The sequence below is a fragment of the Tupaia chinensis genome, unplaced genomic scaffold (genome assembly GCF_000334495.1).
Source record: "Tupaia chinensis unplaced genomic scaffold, TupChi_1.0 Scaffold145685_1, whole genome shotgun sequence".
NCBI classification, from domain to species: Eukaryota; Metazoa; Chordata; class Mammalia; order Scandentia; family Tupaiidae; genus Tupaia; species Tupaia belangeri.
Window position 1 is genome coordinate 4993946 of NW_006205542.1, and position 26692 is coordinate 5020637.

Below are 26692 nucleotides of genomic sequence, written 5' to 3' on the forward strand. Positions count from 1 at the left end.
TCTCTAGCAGTTCCGTTTGAGTCTTTTGTAAAGCGTGTAATTCCTCTTTTAGATCTTGCAAGAATTTCCTCATCTCCTGGAACTCATAAACTTCTCCTTTCTCTTTAGCAGGCCATTATCTCTCTTCTCTTCCATCTCTGTTAGCTTCGACATTATGAATGCTCTAAACTCCTTATCAGACATTTCCATGATTTTCACCAAACTGCTTGTGAATGAGGAAGAGTTACTCTTTTCCTTTGGAGGAGAGGTATTTTCTTGTTTTCCCATATTTCTTGTGATCTGGCAGTGATTTCTTATCATCTGATAGATGGTGTGTTTCTTTCAAATTCTTGAAGTTCAGCCGCTAGCTCGTTTGCTGGAGGCTGAATTATCAGTAGAAAATCTTCATTCTCTGAAATATCTAGTTCACTGGAGCCATGTGGAACCTTCTCCTGAAGGCCCAGCCTCTTCTGCCACTAGCTCATTTGCTGGAGGCTGAATTATCAGTAGAAAATCTTCATTCCCTGAAATATCTACTTCGCTGGAGCCATGTGGAACCTTCTTCTCTCTGAAAGTTTCTCATGGCTTTTGCAGCCGTCAAATAAACCTAATTCCAAAAAACTAAAGATTAATTTATTACTGAGGCATCAATGAACTAGAATTTGCTGATTTGTAATGTATCTTCCAACTAAACATGTGCTCATTTGAAGATAAAAATGGAAAATATTAATTTTGAAGAACCTCATGGATCTGAATGTTAATGACAATGTTAAAGTCGGAAAATATTAATTTTGAAGAACCTCATGGATCTGAATGTTAATGACAATGTTAAAGTCGGAAAATATTTAATAGAAAGGCTGTGTGTCTCCATAAAAGATAAAAGGACACAAGCATAGATATAGCATCAGGCTAGACCTATACAGAGTCCTTGTGCAAATTAGAAAAAGGTACCTGCTTCATCTAGAAGATACAGACCTGAGTCAGTGTGCAGCTTACTTAGCAAGTAAAGACTGAGCTATATTTCAGCCCCTTTTCATCCCCTTTGCCAGGCACCTCTGTGCAAGGTGTAACTCCAAAGCTATATAGGAGTCCTGTTCCAAAGGAGGCTCAAGGAATGTAGATTGCTATTGATCTTCAGGCAGAAAGTATTTTTATGTTTATCTCATATAGGTGAATAAATATATAGCATCTTCTAAAATAATGGTTCTTAACCCCACCTGCACTGAAATCACCTGAGGCCCTTCAAAAACTCCCAGTCCCCAGGCCATCTCAGGGCAATTCCTGAATCTCTGGGAGGAGAACCCATGCATCACTATTTTTTAAAGTTTCTAGGTGATTCTAGAGTTGAGAGTACCTTATCCCATTAATTGGTTAAGAGATATAGCAACCGAACTGAATACAAATCTTTGGTTTTATCCAGTTTAAACTTCCCTAACTGCAAGTGCATGTCCTTTTTCTGTTCCCAGAAAAGTGGCATCACCTTCCTCCTTTAAGTTGCACTCACATCTGAGGTCAATATTTTGCTTTGGCCAAAGGTAAAGAAAACAAACATATCTTGAAAGAAGAAACAAAGGACCATGAAATCAGTGGCTTATGGAATGACAGGCGGAAATTTAGAATCATATTTGAAAGTGAAAAAATAGTGATGATAGAAGATTGGCAAGCTGAGGAAAGTCTTGATAACAAATTACTGTCACCGTTCCATCTTTAAATCAGAGAAAGCAAAGGCTGTTTCATAAAGCTCACATTTTAATATGTGAAACATAAAGACTTGTAGGAAAGAAGAGAATGTGCTGGATTTGGAAAAAAATATAAAACATATATATGTATGTGTGTATGTATATATACATACACACATACATATATATACACACACATATATATAAGCATATATAAATATACATATGTTACATATTTTTTCCACAGAGTGTGTGTGCTCATTGGAAAGAGAAAGAGATAGAGAAAAAAAGTGAAAAATCTGCTCCAAGGGAGCATGGCCAACACTGTAATTCCTTCTCCTCCGCTTTCCTCTCAGGATTTAAGCACACATGCACAAGGCATGATTCTCAAGCCACTTTTGTCCAGGACTCAAAACACAGAGTTGGACATGTGAGATCCAGTGCCTTAACCACTAAACCACCAGCTGACCCGATTCACTTTAAGAAAAAAAAATTAAAAGATATGGGGATCAGTGAGTGGCGTGGTGGTTAAGGTGCTGGACACTCCCACATGGCCAACTACAGTTCAAGTCCTGGATCTGGTAACTTGCTTTCTCATTTTCTCCCTGTCTCTCTCTAGTCAAACTGAAATGAGTGAATAAATAAATAAATAAATAAATTTAAGTAAATAATTATATAAAAAATTAAAAGATAAAAGAGAATTGACTGTATAATTGAGTTTTCAGACTGCTTTGTCTTATTCTTTAGTTTTGCTATAGGGTACATGTACTTGCTAGAGAAAGACAGAAAGAAAGAAAGAAAGTGAGAAATCACCCTCCAGGATGGATGGCCACACTGCAATTCCTTCTCCTCCCTTCCCCTCTTGGGGCATGCTTGCACATGCACCCAGTAAAAACGCCAACTCAGCCACTTTAACCTCCACACCATCTGCTGGCCCAAGATATTGATTCAAAAAGAAATGTAAATATTTTAAAGATCTTCTTCCCTGTTCTCTAAAAGACATTACAATAGAGATCTAAGGAAAGAAGCAGAACTGATATTCTTAAGAAAGAAAATTATTATGGAACCTTAGAAAATTAATTGTCTAGTATCTAGACAATTAAAAAGCTTTCTGAATGATAAAAACAAATGACTTAGAATACAGATACTAAAATATTGGGTAGTAAGATTAAGGACCATTTTTATTTTCTTCTTTTGTATGTATTTTCTAAATTTTCTACAGTGAGTACACAATCTTATAATGAGAAACAAAGTTGCATATTTATAAAGGAAGAAGAAATATTTAATCATTCTATTTCACATAAATGAAACAAAGATAAATAATTAAATAAAAATTTCTCTCTTTCTCATGTGCCCAGAATGGCAAAAGCCACCTTCATTCTGGCTGTAGACAAGCCTATGGAGTGTCTCTGGGATTCAAGACAAAGTTACACAAAGATTATTCTATACCCTCTTTTTTGGCATTGTCTTGATTCCTTTTAAAATTATTTCCAACACAGCAGTGAAGTCTGAAATAGAATGCCACTAAACTGGGTAAATATACTTAAAACAAGGTGGTATAAAAAGTATAGGTTTCCCCACCTAACACTTACTCATTTAGTTACATTCTGACTAGACAGCTAAAGAAATCACAGTAGCACTATTGCCACAGGGCATTTCCACAGATGGCATTCTGAAAAAGTGTTCGATTATGGATAAAAGTACTCAAAAAGTAGCTCTCCAGTATCTATGTCAGATAATCCTGTTAGCACCAACCACAGTGGTAGTTAGCACAAGAGTTTATCACCTGAGACAAAGAGAGACAGTGAGAGGGAAAGTGAGAAATCACCCCTCAGGAGGAATGGCCATGCCACAATTCTTTCTCCTCCTGGGATTCTGGGCATGTGTATACATGTACCTAGTGTGATTTTCAAGCCACTGGGTCCAGGACTCAACCATGGTGGTTTGAGTCCATGCAGGAGTCCGGTGATGTAGCCATTGCTAGCCCCACAATAAAGTGTTTTTAAAACTGTAAATATGGGACCAGCAGATGGCATAGTGGTTATGTTGCTGGACTCCCACGTGGCTGAACGTGGTTCAGGTCCCAAATCTGGTGGCTTGAAATGCATGCCATGCACGTGTGCATGCTGCCCAAGATCCCAAGAAGAGAATGGAGGAGAGAGGATTGGGGAAATCTTAGAAGAGTGATTTCTCACTTTCCCCATCACTTCTGGGAAGCACACATGCCCTATGACAAAAACCTGATAACAAAAAAAAGAAAAGAAAAAAGAAAGAAAAGGAAAGAAAAGAAAAGAAACTGTAAACATGTAGCTATTTTAGTTTTATACAGTAATTTAAGTTATGCAACTTAAAATATGTAAATATTATTGGAATATATCTTTTCGACCAAGTGGTCCTGATATTCTCAAAAGATAGCTTCTTTTGTTCTAATTGAAGTGAAATACTTACTAGTTCTCTCTCTAAAAATGCATTTATGTTTGAACTATATTAATTGTGATATACTGTACATGGTATCTTAGTCTACTTATTCTACATGCCAATTATCAAAGGAAAAGAGGCCATAGTGATGTAATTCTGTGTAATATCTATAGAGAATCATACAATTCGCCATGAACTTACTAAAGACTCCTTAACTCCTATAATAATCATGGTGGGAATAACAATATTGCCTATAAGTTTGTACTATTTAAATTAATATAATGTAGTGAATTAATATTTAATATTGTGGTATCTATTTCATCAATGGATGAGTGAAGATGACTAATCACAATAAATTTTTTCACTTTTTCCAACATCTGATTCAACCTATGTAAAAAAAGATCCTACATTTTGGGAACAAAATTTTTTGGCATTTTTCATTTTGAGAAACTTGTTCATCTTTCTATGAAAGGATGAAATGTAATATATAAGAAAACTGGGCCAGCAGGTGGTGTGGAGGTTGGTCTCTCACATAACCAACCATGGTTGAAGTCCCAGACATGGTGACTTACTTTCTCACTTTCCCTCTCTTTCTTTGTTCCCTATAGAAAATTTAAAAAATAATAATAAGGGGCCAGTATTTGGTGTGGTAGTTAAGACACTGAATTTCCTCACAGTCAACTGTGGTGTAAATCCCAGACCTACTGGCTTGAAAATCGCAATAGGCTTATGTGCGTGCATGCCCAAAATCCTGAGAGAAGACTGGAGGAGAGGAGAAGGAATTGCAGCATGGCCATGCTCCCAAGGGGTGACTTCTCACTCTCTCTCTCTGGCAAGTGCACTTGCCCTTTGGCAAAAAAATCTTCCAAAAAAATTTTAAAAATAAATAATTCTTTTAAAAATTTATAAGAAAGCTTATGTCTCTGAACATTGCTATTTCCACATAGAAGTTTTATCAGAAGCAAGTGGTTAAAGTCTCAGGATTCAGGGGAGTTGCTAAAAAGACTAGTGTATTAAAATAAATGTAAAATGACTCAGAGAGATGAAAGCCTTAAGAAGGACTCTAGAAAAAGAGTTGTCTTCTACTCAAGGGGGAAAAAGTGATTGGAAGAGGAAGAAACTTAATAAAAATGTTCATCTAGGCAAGCCCCATATTTCAAGAATTAGACACGGCATACGGGAAGCCAGATCTCATATGGCTCACCAGAGTTCATGTCCTGGTCAAAAATGGCTTGAAAAACCATGTTGGCCACACACACATACACCTAGGATACTGACAGGATGGAGAATTAGAGGAAAAATGATTGATACTGACCAGCTGTATTAAGGAGTTTTTCTCCCCCTGCCCATGTCATGCATACACATGCACCCTCTGGCACAAAGATTTTTTAAAATATATTAGGTTGTTTGGCTAGTCATAACATACATTTCTATGTAAAAATGCATCATGACTTTTCTGACAACCTAATAGTTAAAATATCAGTATTACCCAAAGTGACCTACCTACCAATTCAATGCAATTGCTATCAAAATACCAGTGATAGTCTATACAGAAATAGAAAAAGCAATAATAAAATGTGTGTGGAATCTCAAAATACCCCATATCATTAAAACAACACTGTGCAAAAAGAATAAAGTTAGAGGCATTTCACAACCTGACTTCAAAACATATTAGAAAGCCATGATAACCAAAATAGCATGGTACTGACACACAAAACAGACACATAGACCAATGGAACAAAATAGAGAATACAGAAATAAACCCAACAATATACAGCCAACTGATTCTTCCCCCCCCCCCCATGGTCCCAAGACAATTCAGTGGAGAAATGAAGTTTTTTCAGTAAATGGTGCTGGGAAAACAAGATATCCTCTTACAGAAGAATGCAATTAAACCCTCATATCTCACTATTTACAAAAATTAACTGAAAATGGATTAAAGACTTAAAGGTTAAGTCCAAAACAATAAAACTACTGGAGAAAATTACTACAGTGGAACACTTGAGATACTGGAGTAGGCAAAGACTTCCAAAAAAAAAAAAAAAAGACCCCAAAGCATAGGCAGGTAACAACACCAAAGATAACAAGTGTGATTATATCTGCCTAAAAAGCTTCTGCACAGGAAGGGAAAAAATAAACAGAATAATAGGATAACTCACCAAATGGGACAAAACATTTGCTTACTATACATCTGGTAAGGAATTTATAACCAGAATATATAAAGGAGTCAAACAGCTTATCCACAAAAATGCTAATCTAATCCAAATGGGCAATTGATCTGAAGAGACAACTCTTTAGGGAAGACATACAAATGGCTAAAATGTATATGAAAAAATTATCAACATCTCATAAGGGAAAGGTAAATTAAAATCACAATGAGGTATTACTTAATTTCAGTTAGAAGGGTTATGACAAAAAATTTTAAAAAAAAATAGAGCCAGCAGGTGGCATGGAGGTTAAGGCACTGGATCTCACATGGCTGCCTATGCAGTTTAAATCCTGGACCTGGTGGCCTAAAAATCACATTGGGGATGTGTACATATAGTCCCTGTGCCCCCCTAAATTGTAATATCACTAAAGGCAAAGGGAGGCCAAGAACAAAGATGTTACCCCAGAAAGGAAAGTGCACCAAGCAGTTGGGGGCTGCCAAAAGCTGACTACCTAAGGAGCTAATTAAATCATGTGGAGGCAGCAAAGAGCTGCTCTGTGAAGTCCAGAGTCAACCAGTGAGTGATTTATGAGGTCAAGGAAGAGCATCTGGATTTTGCTGAGTGCTGGAGTTGGGGAGAATATAAAATATAGGGCAGGTGAAGCCTACACAGGTGGCATTGGTTCAAAGGAAGGCTGAATCCAATCACTTGTTTGATAAATACTTGCATGCATTTACTTTGTGTATTGTATTCATTATTAAAAATATAATCATATCCTCAGAAATTCAAGTCTGGAGGGATACAAGGAGTCTAAAAAGTTATGGAAAATGTATATTATGAAATATTTATTATAAAAAAAGCTGTGCATGGATTTAAAAATTGCACCAAAATAACCTCATACTTTGATGGTATTTCTCCTTGAACTTTTTAAAAAAGAATTATTTATTTAATTTTATGTATTAATTCATTTATTTTAATTTGACCAGAGAAAGACACACAGAGAGAAGAAAAGTGAGAAAGCAAGCCACCAGGTCTGGGACTCAAACCATGGTTGGCCATGTGGGAATGTCCAGAGCCTTAACCACCACACCACCTGCTGGCCCTCCATGAACTTTTTGAAGTCCCATCACACAGTCAAACAATTGAAAGGCATTTACAATATGACATATTAAGCCTTATGATGGAGGAAATACAAGCGGGCTAAGAATTTCATCTGTTAAGAACACTTGATTTGAGTAAGCTAACAGAAGAAGCTTATTAGAGGAAATAACCTGAAATTTCACAATGAGTATAACACTTGAGCCAGAGGAGAGCGGAAGAGGTAAGGGAAGAGTGTGCTAGACTGAGGGAAGGTTGTATTGAAAGGCCAAATAAATGTTGATGCATGAGATACTGTAATATGAGGATGGAGTGATAAACTTATGAAAAGTCTTGTAAGCCATGCAGTGAGTTTGCATTTTATCATAGAACAACAAGAAGCTTTGGAGTTTTATTTTATTTTTTACCATAGGGCACGTGCACTTGCTGAAAAGACACAGAGAGAGACAGTGAGAGGGAAAGTGAGAAATCATCCCTCTCTTCCCCCCAGGAGGATGCCCATGCTACAATCCCTACTCCTCCATCTCCTCTTGGGATTTTGGGTATGCAGGCACATGTGCCCAGCATGATTTTCAAGCCTCCAGGTCCAGGACTCGAACTATGGTTGGCCATGTGGGAATCCAGTGCCTTAACCACCATACCACCTGCTGGCCTCAAAGCTTTGTAATTTTTTTTAGAGGCTTTTTGCTATAGGGTGCATGCATTCACCAGAAAGAGAGAGACAGAGAGATAGAAAGTGATAAATCACCCCCCAGGGGGGGATGGCCATGCCACAATCCCTTCTCCTCTATTCTCCTCTCAGGATCTTAGGCACGCACACACACGTGCCCAGCCTGAGTTTAAGCCACTGGGTCTGGGACTTGAACCATGGTCGACTACATGGGAGTCCAGCGACATAGCCATTACGCTAACTGCTGGTCCCAAAGCTTTGGAATTTTTAAGCAGCCCAAGAATTAAGTTTTGAAATGTTTCTGCAGGTGATTCTAAAGCACAGTTGCATTTGGAAACCACTGCTCCAGGACAATAGATCAAGTCATCCTCCGGCACTTATGATTTTGCTGTATAAGCTCAAAGTTCTCTGCAAGGTTACTTTATCTCCAGGGACTTGTTTGCTTTAAAGTTATTTCAGTCTTCTGTGTTTTCAGTCCCACTGACGATTCTTTACCAAAGAGTCATGGTCCCTTCAGTCAACAGCCCAAACCAGGAGGGTCCCTGAAACCTGTTGGAAGTTTTTGCCAGTTCTGGGCAAAATGGCATGACCAACTTCTAATTTGCCTATAGCTAAAGGGAGTGAAATCCTATGAAGCCCCCAGTCTCTCAGAATCTTGGGCATGCACTCTTGTATCTGGCATGTTTCCAAGCTGGCCTGGGGATCCAAAACTGCTGTTGGCCATGTGGCATCCAGCACTGCAGTTCAGTTTGGTACTGACTATGCCATGACATTTGGGCTCAAATTATCATTATTTATTATTAAGCTGGTAACTTTTTTAAAAAAGAATTTTTTCTTTCTTTCTCTCTCTCTCTCTCTCTCTCTCTCTCTCTCTCTCTCCCTCTCTCTCTCCCTCTCTCCTTCCTTTCTTTGTTCCTTCTTCCCTTTCTTTCTTTCTTTTCCTCTCTCTCTCTCTCTCTCTCTCTCTCTCTCTCTCTCTCTCTCTCTCTCTCTCTCTCTCTCTCTCTCTCTCTCTCTTCCTTCCTTCCTTCCTTTCAATTTGACTAGAGAAGGACAGAGTGAGAGAGTGTGAAAGGGAGAGAAAACGTGAGAAAGCAAGTTGCCAGGTCTGGGACTCAAACTACAGTTAGCCATGTGAGAATCCAGCACCCTTAACCACCACACCAACTGACGGCCCCAGCCTAATTTTGACTGTATTTTAAACTTAGGGTTTTGTTTTTTTTTTTTCAGTCTTTGGAGGGAAACCACAATAAGTAAGAATGAGTGCTTAGTTCTGGGGGCCTTACAGTGGCATCGTAGTAAATCACTCCTCTCTTACAGGTGGCCCCACATAGGAAGGTTCCAAGTTCCTGTCCAGAGACTCCCTAAGTCAGACCTGAGACTAGGCATGAGTGCCCATGATCTGGGACTGGCTAAAACAGGCTGGGTCGCAATGTTGAGACCCTGTTAGAAGTGATGTTTCTCTGTCTCTCTTACTCACGGAAGAAAGAAATAAACTTTAAAAAGAAAGAATGCTTAGTTTGTATGCCCCTGTGACAGTTTTCTCCCCATACTTTTTAAATGGGAGTATAAGTAACCCTGAGAGTACATGGTGAAATGGCAGTGAGCCTGCGAACACTGAAGCGCTAAGATTATTGAAAGACTTAGGGTGTGTGGTAAGTAGTTTATAACTTTTTCAGATTATCACTACAATTCTTTTATTCAGAGTTTCTTTTGTTTTTCCATAGGGTATGTGTAATCACTGGCACTGGAGAGAGACAGAGACAGTGAAAGGGAAAGTGAGAAATCACTCCCACAGGGAGGATGGCCACACTGCAATCGCTTCTCCTCTGTTCTCCTCTTGGGATTTTGGCATGCATGCACACATGATTTTCAAGTCTCTTGAATGGTCCAGGACTCAAAGCATGGTCAGCCATGTGGGAATCCAGTGCTTTAACTACCACATCACCTGCTGGTCCTTCTCACTATAATTTTAATATTCACTAGAGCGTTTTGCACAAAATACAAGACTTAAAAGAAATCTGAGGCAGACAGCTTGGGACAGACTCCTAGATGATGTCATCATGACTACAAGCATGGTGTTCTGCTCATTGGTTGAGAGGAAGAATACCCAGTAGAAAGTTTGAGAAGCTGCTCTACTTAATAGCTCTGCGCACTTTTTTATCCTCCCAAGGCAAGTTCTCACTGTCATGATCCTTCTGCCTCAGCCTCTCAGCTGGAATTACAGGTGCATATCACCACTCCTGACTTTTTATTTTAGACAGGATCTTGATATGTTGCCCAGGCCAACCTTGAGCTCATGATCCCTTCTGCCTCAGCCATCTCAAACTGCTGGGATTACAGGTATGGGTGATCACATCCAGCCTGTAGGTTGGACTGAGAATGAAACCAGACTCTCAGGTGGACCCAGCCTACAGAATACAATAGTTAAGCCTGAGCGCCACTGCACCTGGGCTGCTGATTTTAAATGAGAGATTCACTTCATGGGGAAAAAAAAATCTATTTCTATGCTTACGGAGACACAGCGACACAGATTCCATACACTATCACTTTGTAACAATAACTGCTTAAATATAGTCCCACTGTGGCAGAGAGTCAAAGAGTTCTAAAAACGATGGTCTTGGAAAATCAGTACATGCTTATTTTGTGAATGCTTTCCCATTCTGGGAACTCAACCATTCTGTATCTATTTACATAAGGTGATTTATGGTCTGACTTGACTATCTCCTTTTTAGGATTGTAAACTGCTTCGGGGACAGGGGCTGTTTCTACAGCCTGAAAGAATGCCTGCCATGTGACAGGCTCTCAGTAAATATTTGTTGAAACAAAGAAAAGTAAAATTAAGTAATGTGAAGTCAGAAATATGTAAACTGGCACTGAAAAATCACAGAGCAACCTTAAGTACATAGCCTTGAGCGAAAGATCTAAACAATTACATTTTGTCAACTTCTCTAATCTTTCATCTGACATTTTTATCTGCAATTTAGGAGTCACTTTGTTTGTAAGTTTATTCCAAAAATAAAGTATGTAAACTGAATAAGGAAACACTGTAAATTCCACCAGAATGTTGCAACAGGAAATGGGCTTCTTTTTTTAGGTTTTTGCCCTAAGCCGTGTGTGCTCACTAGAGAGAGACGGTGCAAAGGAAAGTGAGAATAAATCCCCCCCAGGGAGAATGGTCATGCTGCAATCCCTTCTCCTCCAATCTCCTTTCAGGATTTGGGGCATACACGCACACATACCCAGCATGATTTTCAAGCCACTAAGTCCAGGACTTGAAGCATGGTTGTCCATGTGAGAATCCAGTGTCTTAACCACCAGGCTATCTGCTGGTTCCGGCTATCTTTAAATCTCATAGAAGTTAAATTGTAATACTACCCTAGTTAATTAAACACCAGTATTATAAATGGATTGCAATTTTTCTTTTTCTTTTTTTTTTTTTTTGAGAGATTTTCACTGTAGGGCGCGTGCGCTCGCCAGACAGACAGAGAGAGACATAGAGACAGAAAGCGAGAAATCACCCCCCAGGGGGGATGGTCACGCCGCAATCCCTTCTCCTCCATTCTCCTCTCGGGATCTTGGGCACACACGCACACGCGCCCGGCGTGAGTTCTAAGCCACCGGGTCCGGGACGCGAACCGCGGTCGACTACGTGGGAGTCCAGCGACATAGCCATTACGCTAACTGCTGGTTCCCTCTTTCTTTTTTTTTTTTTTTTTTTTTTAAGGGGGGGGTTTTGGCCTTAGGACACATACACTCACAGGAGAGAAAGAAAGACACAGTAAGAGGGAGAGTGAGAAATCACCCCCTAGGGGGGATGGCCACAGAGCCATCCCTTCTCCTCTATTCTTTTCTCAGTATCTTAGGCACATATGTACATACGTCCGATGTGATTTTCAAGCCACTGAGTCCAGGACTTGAACTGCAGTCAGCCATGTAGGAGTCTAGCAACATAAATGCTACACCATCTGCTAGTCCCTGGATTGAAATTATTTTTTTAATTTTTTTTTTTTGAGAGGTTTTTGCTATAGGGCGTGTGTGCTCGCCAGACAGACAGAGAGACACAGAGACAGAAAGCGAGAAATCACCCCCCCAGAGGGGATAGCCACGCCGCAACCCTTTCTCCTCCATTCTCCTCTCGGGACCGTGGGTATGCACCCACACGCGCCTGGCATGAGTTTAAGCCACCGGGTCCAGGACTTGAACTATGGTCGACTACATGGGAGTCCAGCAACGTAGCCATTACGCTAACTGCTGGTCCCCCTGGATTGAAATTTTTAAAAGCTATATAATTTAGATTGTTATTAGCTATTATTATAGAAATAAACTCTTTTTTATTTCCTTGTGAATTTTGGAAAACAATGTTAACAAGATTACTAATACAAGACACAAGGAGAACATTCAGATATGGTTGTATTAAGGGCCATTGGGGCTAAAAATGTGGCTCTGGTCTCTCTGGAGATAGTTTTCTCCACAATTACATGGTTAACAGTAGCTTAAAAGTCTCTAGGCCAGCCAAGAGGCATGGTGGTTAAGGCAGCTGGATCCCATATGACCAGCTACACGGTTTAAGGTATCAGTGACTTGAAGGGCACTGGACACGTAAGCATGCACATGCATGTCCAAAGTCTCAAGGGGAGAATGGAGGAGGAGAGACTGTGGTGACATCATCCCCCCTGAAGTACTTTCTCATTTTTCTCCTCTCTCTCTCTCTCTGACAAGTATACATGCTTTAAAAGAAAGTTTTTGAAAATTAAAATGTCTTTGTAAAACTTGTTTATTAAAAATTAGAACTTCACATTGATTATCATCAAAAGAAATTATTTATTACAATGTCAGCAATAAATACTATACATTGTGTTAAAACTTGCTTTTATCATCACCATACTAGATTGAATCTTTAAAAATAAAATCTTTGAAATCCCAGTAATTTCTTTTTCCCAGAGATAAGAAAGTCCATCAGGGCAGGCAGATGGCATAGTAGTTATGTCACTGGATTCACACATGGCCAATCGTGGTTCAAGTCCTGGACCCCTTGAAAATCATGCCAGGCATGTGTGTGTGTGTGTGTGTGTGTGTGTGTGTGTGTGTGCGCGCCTAAGATCCCAGGAAGAGAATGAAGAAGGAATTGCAGTGTGGCCATTCTCTCAGAGTGTGATTTTCTACTTTACCTTTCACTGCCTCTTTCTGTCTGTCTCTTTTCTCCAGTGAGTGCACTCACCCTATGGCAAAAAAAATCGGGGGAAAAAAAAAAAAACTAACAAAAAAAAAGTCCATCCTATAATTTATAGGAATTACCAAGAGACCTTGAATAGTCACAATAATTTTGAAGGAGAAAAAAATTTGGAGATTTCACACTTTCTTATTTCAAAACCTTCTACAAAACTAAACTGATCAAAACAGTGTAGTATGCAATAAAGACAGATCAATGGAGTGGAATAGAGAGCTCAGAAAGAAACCCTGTGTGTAGACTCAAGTGATTTTCCACAAGGGTGCCAAGATAATTCAATGAGGGGAAAGGAAATTGTCTTTAACTAATGGTATTGGGAAAACTGGATAATCACACACAAAATAATGAAGTAGGATTCTTTAGATATATAAAAATGTACTCAAAATTAATCAAATGTGAACTGAAACTATAAAACTCCTTGCAAAAAAAAAAAAATAGGAGAAAAGCTTTGTGCTGTTGGCCTTGGCAATTATTGAGTTAGAAAAGTCATGATGTGTTCTTCTATGCAAAAATGTGTCATGACTTTTCCAATGACCCAATATTTCTTGGCTATGACACCGAAAGTACAGGTGACAAAAGAAAAAAAATAGATAAATTGGACCACAGAAACTTAAAAACTTCTAAGTATCAAAGAATACAATTTAAAAAGAAATCCATGGGATGAGAGAAAATATTTCCAAATTATATGTCTGCTAGATGTTAATACCCAGAAATTAAAGAAGTCTTACAACACAAGAAAAAATACTGAATAGTGGATAATAGACTTGGATAGGCATTTCCCCAAAGAAGATATACAAATGGCCAAAAAGCATAAGAGAAGATGCTCACTATCACAACTCAGGGCCCCAGATGGTGTGGTGGTTAAGGTGCTGAACTCCTATATGGCCAACCATGAGTCCAATACTGGACCTGGTGGCTTGCTTCCTCACTTTCCGTTTCTGTCTCTGGTAAGCACACATTCCTTATAGCAAATTTTAAAATAATAATAATAATAAAATGAATAATTCTTTAAAAATATCACAAATCATTAAGGAAGTATAAATCTAAACCATAATGACACCATTAGAAGGGTCTTACTTACAGCTATTAGAATAGCTATTATAAAAAAGAGAAAGAAAATAGCAAGTGTTGATGAAGATGTAGAGAAATCAGAATCATAGTGGTTGTACTATTTTACATTTCCACAAATAGCGTACAAGGATTCGAGCAGGTGGTGGTGCATCAGTAAAACATGATGTTCTGTAAGGCTGACCTACATAGAAAGGTTTTAGGTTCATATCTGGAGACCTCCCTGAGTATGCTAGGCACATGCATACCCATGATCTGGGCTAGGTGAGGTTTGAGGTGAATCACATTATCATGAAGCTATTGATGCTGCCTGTCTCTTTCTCTTCCCATAAGCAAGAATAATAAATAAACTTTAAATAAATAAATAAACCTTTAAAAAGTTAAAACTGTAAATTTTATATTACAACTTAAAAAATTAAAGACAATTTTTCTCCAAAAATTTAAATAAGAAAATTAAAGTTATCCCCAATTCTCTATCTAGAGATTACCAATTATAATTTTGTATAGTCATGTTTTGGTTATGATTTGTGATCTGAATGTCACTGTCATCCATGAATTTAAAGGCATTTGTAGTACTTATATGGTTTTCCTCTTTTTTTCTTTTTTACACATTAGGATATTAATAGTACGGCAACTGCTGTGTCCTAGATTAGAAATTAGATAAGGTCACAGGTTCCCCCATGCTGTGCTGTGATCCTACAGTGTATAATTTCTTAAATTCCAAAAGACGACTAGCTTTTTATTCTGTACTAATAAAGACCTTTAATGTGCCTACCTCTATGTATGATCAGCAGACAGGGTTCAGCTTTCTGTGAACCAGGTGAGAATCTTAATTCCTTAGACCATGGGAGAAGTCAGTTCTAAGGCACAACTAAATGGTATTTTCTCACTTGGTTCTTTATCCAGCTCTGTAAATTTAATTCCCTCATCATAAATTAGCTAGATAAAACCCAGGTCAGATCAAGCTTCCTTTGTATAACTCTGCTTATTAGGTTAAATTTTTATCGTCTCCTTTCTTTTTTCTACGATTGCCTCTTAGGTTGGTCTCTAAAGTATTTTTCCAGCTTGAATGAAATCCCTCCATGTAATTCCCTCTGGAACGCTGACTGGCAGGGTGGCCTTGCAACAGAACTATTTGCATGGGGACTGAAGCTCTTCCTGGGAAAGAACTCATCCTGAGGGAGGAAGGCACTGTTTTGGGTGAAGGACAATAGGGCAGGGTCAGAGGGGAAGGGTGAGTCTCAGTGCAGCACAGTGCCTGTCACTCAGATCTCTGTCCAGCCCACCCTCCTCGCCCCATGCCTGAGTCCCTGGGTGAGAGAATTGCCTTCAAAGGCCCACATAAAATCCAGAGGGATTGGTAAATTAGAATTCAAGACACCACGGCTTCAACAGTAAGGGGAGATGGTGAGGAGCAACCCTCTGTATCTTACATGCGCTGGGTGTGGATAGACAGCAGCCTGAGTGGCCTCCAAACACACATCGACTGACATAGTCAGGAGACAGCCTTCTGAGCCCACACCAGTATTGGCTGTGCTCCTCGCAGGCACTTAAGGCAGTTGTCATGGCCCCAATGGGCTGGAGCAGGAAGAAAGGACAAAATGGTAAATATTAATGGTGGCCTAGAGGCAAGTGTGGAACACATGTGAGTCATTCTCTGGAGTCTACCAGGACTTAGGAGAGGAATCTAAAGAAGCGTGGCATTCCTCTTGAGCAGGAGGGGTCAGAAGCATGATAGGGAAAAGAGGGCTTTATAAAGCCTTTGATCTTTTATCCTCAGATTGGTGAGAGCTAGAAAGTATTGGTAGAACTTTTTTAAAAGAGAAACTATTTCCATCAGACAAGACGAGACTACCTTGTCTCAGTAGAATTTATATATGAGGTTTATTTCAGTCACATAACATTGTATTCTTTTGGATTCACTGTGTTTTCTGATCTAGTCCTTTCCACCTCTGCCTATGCAAATTCTATATCTAAACTTATATTTTACCACCCTAGCAAAACTACAGGTAAATATTTAGGACAAAAATATTAGAAAATCTCAGCTATTCTGAACCCCCAAGGAATTCTGCACTGGATATTTTACCCAAGTAATCAAAAGTTAGCACTTTAAATACTACAGTTTATAATTTTAAGACTTTGGGAAAAGGTGCATCCTCAAACATATTATAAAGTCCCTTTCTACTTAAAAAGGATATAACTTACATGAATGGCTTTGAACAATTCAGATAGTCATTATGAGTATCAGTTTTCTGATGTACTAGAGATAGATATTGCCATGTGGTTACAAAATCCACTGCTTTTTGTCTTTCACTTTATACAAGCTCCCAATGTAAACTCAGAGCTGGGTTTATTTTGTTTTGTTTGCTTATTTTTATTCCTTCTCAAGAGATGCAATGTGGAGAATCTTGTATAAAAACAGGCATCAGTACAATTGCTATTGTGGTTTTGAATGAAAAAGTTACCCTCTCTGAACTTGTTCTTTATCTGTAAAATGGGTGGAATAGTAACTACCTCACAGATTGTACAAGGGGCCTGGTAAATGTTAGCTATCCCACTCTTTGGGAGTCAAACAAATGGTAGCTCTCCTGCTAACTCTAGCTATAATGACCCTGGGCCAGTTAGTTCTAAATTTCAGTTCATTAACTTGTAGAAGAATGAAATACAGGGGCTAGCAGATGATGAGGTAGTTAAGGAGCTGGATTACCACAAGGCTAATAATGCTTCAAGTGCTGGACTCAGGGCTTAAAACTCACAATAAATAAATAGATAAATAAATTTTAAAAATACATGTGAAATGACTAATGTAGTGTGTGGCATATACTAGATACACACTAAAAAACAATCCTCATTTTATTTTTTTCTCTTGAGTGAATTGGCTGATGTGGAACAGCTGGATCTACTGAGCAACACAACCAAAAGCCTTTCTACACACTGAATCAATAGGTCAAAGTAGAAGGCAGTTTTCTCATCCTTGTCACTCTCAGCATCTTGTGACTACCCAGACCAGTCATAAAAATGCTGTGAGTCCTATATTATTTACCTAACAGACCCCTGGCAACCCAAGTCACCTTGTCCTATACTTCTGAGCCTCTTGCTCTACTAGTTGCTGAGAATCAAAACAGCAGTTCCCCTCCAGTTCAAAACTTTGGACTATGCTGTTTACTCTAGAGTCTGCAGATCCTTCATCACCACTGTCAAAAGATATGATTAAAAAAAAAAAACTTTCTTAATATTCTATTTAAAACCCAGCATTAGTAAGAAACAATGTTAAATAGCACATCTTGTGCTGTGGCTCAGCTGAAAATAGACGTTGCCTGCAAATGAAGGATGTAATAGTCAAACAACATCAAGCCCTCTGATTTAGGAAAAGAAAATAAAAGTACCCTCCAAAATGGATATGTTAAATTTTGTAAATTGCATTTTTAATGTTTAACACTATAGAGTTCCCACTGGGATGTCTTTTTTTAAAGAAAGGAGGAACTGCAGTTGGCAGGTGGTGTGGTGGTTAAGGCGTTGGACTCCCACATGGCTGACTGTGGTGTGAGTTCCAGACCTAGTGGTTTGCTTTCTCATGTTCCCTCTCTCTCCCTTTACTTCTCTCTCTGGTCAAATAAAAAAATAATAATAATAATGATAAATAAAATCAAATCATTCTTTAAATATAAACTAATACATATATTTTCAAGGGAGGACAGAGTTGAAGCTACTGATAAGTAATAAGCAATACTGACATTGTACCTTAGTGTGGACAAAATTCTTTCCAGGAACATTATTTATTTCTCTTTAATCTATAGATGAAGAAAATAAGGCTCAAAGAAATTAAACAGCTTGCCCAAAGTCACATCATTTAAAAAAAAAAAAAGTGATCTGACTCCAGAATATTTGTTCTTTGCATTACATGTTGCTGTATGAGTGTCAGTAACCATTTTCTGTGAAACTATGATGTAAGCACAAAGCAAGGGAGGGCCCTGGAATGAAAGTCTCTGGGTAATGTTTCCTGTACTAACATTCATCCACAAATGGTGCAGCTGCCATCTGGTCCAATTTCCCCACACTACATAACTTGATTGCTTTAGCATGATCTTGCCAACATTTTTTGAGCATTGTCATGTTTTTTAGTAACTTCTCTAAGAACGCCATATTTCCATCTTCTGGCCAAAGCATGTGAGGCAGTGAACCCAATCCTCTAAACTTACTCCTTCAACTCTCTAAGCCCCCTTGCCAAGCCACTGCTCTGGGAGACAGCCCTGGAACATGACTTCTTGCAATGCACTTTGAAGTAGATAAAATATGCGTGCATGGACATCTGTCTGTTATTTCCTGCACTCACAGCTTTGTTCTTCTTTATTGCCAGAGAATTCTATGGATGATGTCATTTTTCTCTGAAGAGAACAAGCCATCAGAGCTTTTCACTGACATAATTAATTATCTGTAGCTTGATTCTGTGCCAGTAAATTCTCAAGGCACAGCCCCCGAAAGAATTAACTCTACTGTGGTTGCTATTCTTAAACTTTTAAAGAGACAGGGTACCGTATCTTGTTTTTTCTCAGACACTGATAATGGTATTTTTGTTCAGTGATATCAAGTAACAGAAAGTGAGCTGGGGCACTATTCTATGATTTCACAAGGAAGACCTTCGGTTCAATGGGCAGCAAACTCTAAAGGTCGCTACAGATCAAGTATACAAAGCAAAGCTTTTAGGGCTTAGTCTTAAATGCTACAGGAATGCATCACAATTACTGAATGGACTCTTTGGGAGATCTTGTGAATCTGCAGCCAGGAAAATGAGATCTCAACCAAAGCTAACCATGTTAACTTATTCCACAAGGTGAAAGACCTCAGTTTAGTACCCACAAAACCCTAAAGCATCAGTATATTTAAATCTATACTAAAATGGCAGCCATATGTTTTGAGAGTTTCCACCTATATTTTTAGATAGCTCTAAAGCAAATATATTCCACTCTGCTGGCTTTCAAGATTATGTAAATGAGGTGTTATTTGTCTCTTTACAACAGGCTTAGTGGGGAATGATCAGCTCTGGAGATGTCATAAAGCATGGAGGGCTCTGCTGAAAGTTTTGGCTCTGATTTTCACTAGATGAATGATAAGGTAAGATCCAAGAAGTCTCCCAACTTTTTCAACTCTTATAGAAATAGCAAAGCCCTATCTAACTGAAAAGATTAAGTGAGGGGCCTGGCAGATGGAATGGTGGTTTAGGCACTGGACTTCCACATGGCAGACTGCAGTTCAAGCCCCAGACCTAGTGGCTTGCTTTTTCATTTTCCCTCTCTCTCTGGTCAAATTTAAAAAAGAAATAAAGCTTTCTAGCCTTGCCCCAGACCCTGCAGCTGCCACGATGTTGTTGCCCAAGAAGAACCAGATTGCCATTTATGAACTCCTTTTTAAGAAGGGAGTGTAGTAATGGTGGCCAAAAAGGATATCCATATGCCCAAGCACCCGGAGCTGGCTAACAAGAATGTGCCCAACCTTCATGTCATAAAGGCCACGCAGTCTCTGAAGTCTCGAGGCTATGTGAAGGAGCAGTTTGCCTGGAGACCTTTCTCCTGGTACCTTACCAATGAGGGGATCCAGTATCTCACAGTTGCCTCCACCTGCCCCTGGACGTTGTGCCTGCCACCCTGTGCAGAAGGCATCCTGAGACTGGCAGGCCCCAACCCAGTGGTCTGGAGGGCGAGCGACCTGCAAGACTCACACAAGGAGAAGCTGACAGAGACACCTACAGACAGAGTGCAGTGCCCCCTGGTGCAGACAAGAAAACCAAGGCTGGGGCCGAGTCAGCAACCGAGTTCCAGTTTAGAGGCCGATTTGGTCATGGACATGGCCAGTCACCTCAATAAAGTTGGAGGAGATTATTTTGTATTGAATAAGCTTTCAAACAACAAAAAAATAAATACAATTTAAAAATAAAAATAAAAAAATAATAACTAATGGACTTAAATAAATAATTCCTTAAAAAAGAGAAAAGATCACTTGAGACTGTATCTTTGAATATGCACATAAATATTATACCCCCCACCCAGGTGGAAATTGCTATCTACTGCCTTACTTCTACAAAAATGAATTAGAATTGGCTTTTTCATTTTCCCTCTCTCTCTGGTCAAATTTAAAAAAGAAATAAAGCTTTCTAGCCTTGCCCCAGACCCTGCAGCTGCCACGATGTTGTTGCCCAAGAAGAACCAGATTGCCATTTATGAACTCCTTTTTAAGAAGGGAGTGTAGTAATGGTGGCCAAAAAGGATATCCATATGCCCAAGCACCCGGAGCTGGCTAACAAGAATGTGCCCAACCTTCATGTCATAAAGGCCACGCAGTCTCTGAAGTCTCGAGGCTATGTGAAGGAGCAGTTTGCCTGGAGACCTTTCTCCTGGTACCTTACCAATGAGGGGATCCAGTATCTCACAGTTGCCTCCACCTGCCCCTGGACGTTGTGCCTGCCACCCTGTGCAGAAGGCATCCTGAGACTGGCAGGCCCCAACCCAGTGGTCTGGAGGGCGAGCGACCTGCAAGACTCACACAAGGAGAAGCTGACAGAGACACCTACAGACAGAGTGCAGTGCCCCCTGGTGCAGACAAGAAAACCAAGGCTGGGGCCGAGTCAGCAACCGAGTTCCAGTTTAGAGGCCGATTTGGTCATGGACATGGCCAGTCACCTCAATAAAGTTGGAGGAGATTATTTTGTATTGAATAAGCTTTCAAACAACAAAAAAATAAATACAATTTAAAAATAAAAATAAAAAAATAATAACTAATGGACTTAAATAAATAATTCCTTAAAAAAGAGAAAAGATCACTTGAGACTGTATCTTTGAATATGCACATAAATATTATACCCCCCACCCAGGTGGAAATTGCTATCTACTGCCTTACTTCTACAAAAATGAATTAGAATTGTGCTCTCTTTTGATTTATTTAGGGCAATAAATGATCTCTTTAGGTCTACTATCAACATTTTTAAAGATTTTTAAATTGTGACATAATGAATGTTATTTTAAAAATAAACATTACAGGGGACAGCAGGTGTCATGGTGGTTAAAGATGCAGGATTCCCACTTGGCCAACTGCAGTTTGAGTCCTAGACCTGGCAGTTTGTTTTCACACTTTCCCTTTGTCTCTCTCTGGTCAAATTAAAATATAATAACAAATGTTTGAATAGGCAAAGAAGAGTTGAAAATATCTTTATTTGCAGATGACATGATGGTATACTTAGAAGACCCAAAGGTATCCATGAAAAAACTTCTTGAAGGAATAAGCGAATACAGTAAGGTGGCAGGATACAAAATCAATATCCAAAAGTCTATAGCATTTCTATTTATGAGCAACAAGTTGAATGAAGCAGAGCTGAAGAAAGGAATCCCTTTCACCATAGCCACAAGATATATAAGATATCTAGGGATAAACTTAACTAAGAAAGTCAAAGACCTTTATAAAGAAAACTATGAAAATCTTTAAAAAGATATTGAAAGTGACATAAAAAAGTGGAAGTACATCCCATGCTCCTGGATTGGAAGAATCAACATAATCAAAATGACAATTCTGGGACCAGCAGTTAGCGAAATGGCTATGTCGCTGGACTCCCATGTAGTTGACCGCAGTTCAAGACCCGGACCCGGTGGCTTAAACTCACGCTGGGTGCGTGTGCATGCGTGCCCAAGATCCCCAGAGGAGAAGGGATTGCGGCATGGCCATCCCCCCTGGGGGTGATTTCTCGCTTTCTATCTCTCTGTCTCTCTCTGTCTGACGAGCACACGCGCCCTATAGCAAAAACCTCTCCAAAAATAAAAAAAGGCAATTCTACCCAAATTAATCTACATGTTTAATGCAATTCCAATCAAAATACCAGAAATATTCTTCACAGATCTAGAAAAGACAATCATAGAATTTGTCTGGAATCATAAAAGACCTCGTATTGCAAAAGCAATCCTGAGCAAGAAGAATGGAGTAGGAGGCATATCACTCCCTGATGCCAAGAAATACTATAAAGCTGTGGTCATCAAAACAGCATGGTATTGGCATAAAAACAGACATGTGGACTAATGGAAGAGAATAGAGACCCCAGAAATAACCCCTAAAGGTTACAGCCAACTGATCTTTGACAAAGGGTATCAGTCAATCTATTGGGAAAAGGAAAACCTCTTTAGTAAATGGTGCTGGAAAAACTGGGTATCCACCTGTAGAAAGATGAAACTGAACCACCATCTTTCACCATTTACAACAATCAACTCAAAATGGATCAAAGATCTGAACCTAAGACCTCAAACAATAAAACTACTGGTGGAAAATGCTGGGGAAACTCTGGGAGACATTGGAGTAGGCAAAGACTTCTTAAATAAGACTCCCAAAGCACAGGCAATAATCCCTAAAATAGACAAGTGGGACTATATTAGACTAAGAAGTTTCTGCACAGCAAAGGACACAGTAACAAGTGTGAACCGACAACCCTCAGAATGGGAAAATATTTTTGTTAAATATGCCTCAGACAAGGGACTGATAACGAGAATACATAGGGAACTCAAGTGCCTTATGCGAAAAAAAATGATTAACCCGATTAAAAGATGGGAAAGTGAGCTGAACAAAAGTCTCTCTAAGGAAGACATACGAACAGCCAAAAAGCATATGAGGAAATGCTCGACATCCCTCATCATAAGGGAAATGCAGATAAAAACCACAATGAGATACCACCTAACCCCTGTCAGAATGGCAAAGATTAAGAATATAAAAAGTGATAAGTGTTGGCGGGGATGTGGTGAAAAGGGAACCCTCCTCCACTGTTGGTGGGAATGTAAACTAGTTCAACCACTGTGGAGAACAATATGGAGGTTCCTCAAAGATCTACAAATAGAACTACCATTTGATCCAGCAATCCCACTTCTGGGTATTTACCCAAAAGACAGGAGAACGCTCAGTCAGAAAAGTGCTTGCACATCCATGTTTATTGCAGCATTATTCACAATTGCCAAGACATGGAACCAACCTAAATGTCCACAAACTGATGAATGGATTGGAAAAGTGTGGTATATATACTCTATGGAATACTCAGGATGGTAGTGAGAATCAGATATGGGTTATTACCTGTTGATGAGGACAGGTATAGTATTCTCAACTGGATTGGTCTGAGAAGTATTTCACGATGTGTAAAGTCTTTTTACAAGCAAAATGAGAAATAGTGGATTGACTGTTTTAAAAAATAACTAGAATAATAATAATGATTGGGAAAAACAGAAAAGATATTGAATGTTGAAGCGGGGAGATTAATGTCTCTGACATGCATGGCATTCCCTTTTGAAAAAGCAATGTAATACACTGTAAAGTTATGTGTAATCCAATGTAATATAAAGAAGATTATGATGATAATAAAAATAAAAAAAATTAAAATATAATAACAAATGGAATCAAATAAATAATTCTTTAAAAAATCAAGATTACAGATGTGATTTAAAGGAAAAAATGAAAAATACACACCACATCCTCCTAAATGCCACTTGCCAGGGCTACTTTATTAAAAATTTGAAGTGGAAATTTTCAGAATTGTTTTTTCTCTATAGGTATATAAACATAGTAGCAACACACATATTTTCTCTCTCTGTCCCTTCTTCCCTTCATTTCTTCCCTGCTTACCTAACATTATTGAGTACTTATTACGTACCTGAAAATGTGCAAAGCTTTATGAACATAATCTCATTTAAACCTCACAATAACCTTATCAGATAGTTAAACTATATTGGCCTGAGAAGGCCTCCATACTCCTGCTTGAGTTCTGTAAGCAAACCACCTCACTAGGAAGCCTACTTCCTTAGTAAGTAGCTAGCTGAGTTACAGCCAGTCTCAGTAGCTACACTTCAGTCAATCACAGACAACCCATCAAGCTGTAACCAATCCAGTTGTTCCTCTACCTCATTCCATCATTTTCATTTTTTGTACATCACTTCCTTTCTCCTGAGGATAAATATTGAATATTATCTCATTGTGGCTATCTGGAGTTCCTTGGAGGCCACTCTGGGGACTGCCCAGATTCAAATTATTTTTACTCAGTTAAACTATGCTAAATTAAATTGTCTGGAGTTTTTCTTTTAACAATATTATTGCTGCCATTTTGTAAATTTTGTGTGAAGATGTTCAGTAATTTTCCCAAAGTTGCACAACTAATAAATGGTGGTATCAGAATGCAAAGCTAAGCAATCTGACTCTAGAGCTAGCAGTCTTATACTTTATGAATACTCCACATACATATATTCGTATAGGACCTCTCAAATATATACAATATTATACTACAATAGACTAGAAAGGTCAAGGAGAATTAAATTTTGTTAATGCTAATACCTATTTCAGTATAACTAATAATTATGTCTTACTTCTTTTTCAATAAATTGTCTCTTTTTTTTTTTTTTTGAGAGAGAGATTTTCCTATAGGGGGCATGCGCTTGCCAGAGAGACAAAGAGACAGAAAGAGAGAAATCACATACCTCATCCCCCCCTCCCCAAGGGAGCAGGGATAGCCATGCTGCAATCCCTTCTCCTCCATTCTCCTCTTAGGATTTTAGGCATGCACACATACATGCTCAGCATGAATTTTAAGCCACGGGATCCGGAGCTCAAACCATGGTTGACTATGTCGGAGTCCAGCGATGTAACCATTACACAATTTGCTTGTCTCAGTCTCTTTTATTTTTATATGTCCAAAATCTCTCAATTGGGTCATTTTCAGTTTTCTCAATTTATTTTCTCACCTCAAGCTATAATCCAAAGTTTAGATCAAACTCAAATACAAAAGAAAAAAGAAAATTCCAAGAGAAAGATCAAATCATTGTTTTAGACTAGAATTCCACTGTGTTGAATTTGTTTTAAATGAAGATCTCTGCTGTGATTTATACCTATATAATAGTTATATCAAACCTTTACCAAATATCTTTGATTTGTCCTTCTTCTTTCTATACATGAAGGTTGAAGGACCTGGCTATTTTTTGTCTTTCCTGTTACACCTGTCTACCACAGATAGTTATTTTCTTCTTCTCTTTTTCCTTCTTTCACTTCATTTACTAATTTATTCATTTGTTTACTTAGCAGCTATATGCAAAGTGTTCTGCTAGTTGTTGGGAATCCCACAAGAGTAAGACACAATTGTATGCCTATGTGACTTTATAATCTAGTAGGTGTGAGATTTGGGAAGACAACTCCTATAGCTAATTCTCATCAAGCCACCTTTTCTGGGGAGAAAAGGTGGGTGAAAAGCTCTAGAGCATGAAATATCATTGTGAAGGCATCAGGAATGATTAACCTCAATTACAGTTTTTTGACTAATCTAAATGGCTCCGACTCTTACAGGCCATGTGATTCATAAAAGCTTAAGAATTTAAAGTAGAGAAGAATTTGAATGTCTTAATTTGCATCTAAGGAAACAGCTTCAAAGATGTCAATGATATGTCCAAGGACTATAACTAATTGACTGTGGACTATATATTAGAATTCAGATCTTTTGATTCTCAGACCCTCAGACCAGAGATCTCCCCATTATGTGAAATCACTAGTAAATATATTGCAATGATCTCAGTAGGAATTAATCAATATGATAATTAACTTTTAAAATGTGAAGTGACCAATTTTTGGGCAAATTCAATGTGATTAAGCACACTTGGAGAATGTTGGTATGCATGTCAATGGCACTTGATGACTGTAATATAAATGTCCTAAAAAAGAAAAAGTAATTGTCATTTTACTGAAATTTGACTGTGTATTCAAATATGGGGTTCTTGGAAAAGTAATGACACATTTCTGCATAGAAAACAGAAAAAATATGTCATGACTTTTCTGACAACCTAATATATTGTTGATCCATTAGAAATAGTAATATGGTTACTGAACTTAAAATATTTAGTTAAATATTTTTACTTTAGTTTTAAATGAGCATATATTCAATGTGTTATGTAGATCATGTTTTCTTCCCATAGGCCATTTCTACAGTTAACCAGGAACTGATTGATAGGTTTGATAGTCTTCTTGAGGAAAGATGTTAGAAAAACTTAATTTTTTATAAGCTTATCAACAGCTATTTCCAATAACTAATCATCATTCAGAGTGGGGAGCACTCTGGTTAAGCATGTTACATATCATGGTCTCATTGCTTATAACTCTTTAGATTTTTCTTTCCTAAGGTAGGCTAGGTCTGAGCTTTTTTTCTGGCAGCATGGCATTAGCTCTCATGTTGAAAAATGTCTGCCTTACCAGTTTGCATAATGTTTCCAATGCATCTGCCTTTTTGAAATAAATCACTAAGAGCCACTGGCCAAAATTTATATTAAGAATTGGAAACTTTTAGGCAAATAACTTTGATTATGAAAGGAGTCAATAAAACAGCTCAATATTCCCCAATTTATTTCAAATT

At 38.5% G+C, this 26692-nt stretch overlaps 1 protein-coding gene and 2 pseudogenes across 4 annotated transcripts in view; 2 read left to right on the forward strand and 1 right to left on the reverse strand.

Annotated features, from left to right (window-relative positions):
• FILIP1 (filamin A interacting protein 1) overlaps positions 1-26692 on the reverse strand; it is a 287383-nt gene that overhangs the window by 74769 nt on the left and 185922 nt on the right. The gene's annotated exons all lie outside the window — the stretch shown is intronic.
• Positions 19652-20153, forward strand: LOC106733882 (40S ribosomal protein S10 pseudogene; annotated as a pseudogene).
• On the forward strand, positions 20473-20974 carry LOC106733881 (40S ribosomal protein S10 pseudogene; annotated as a pseudogene).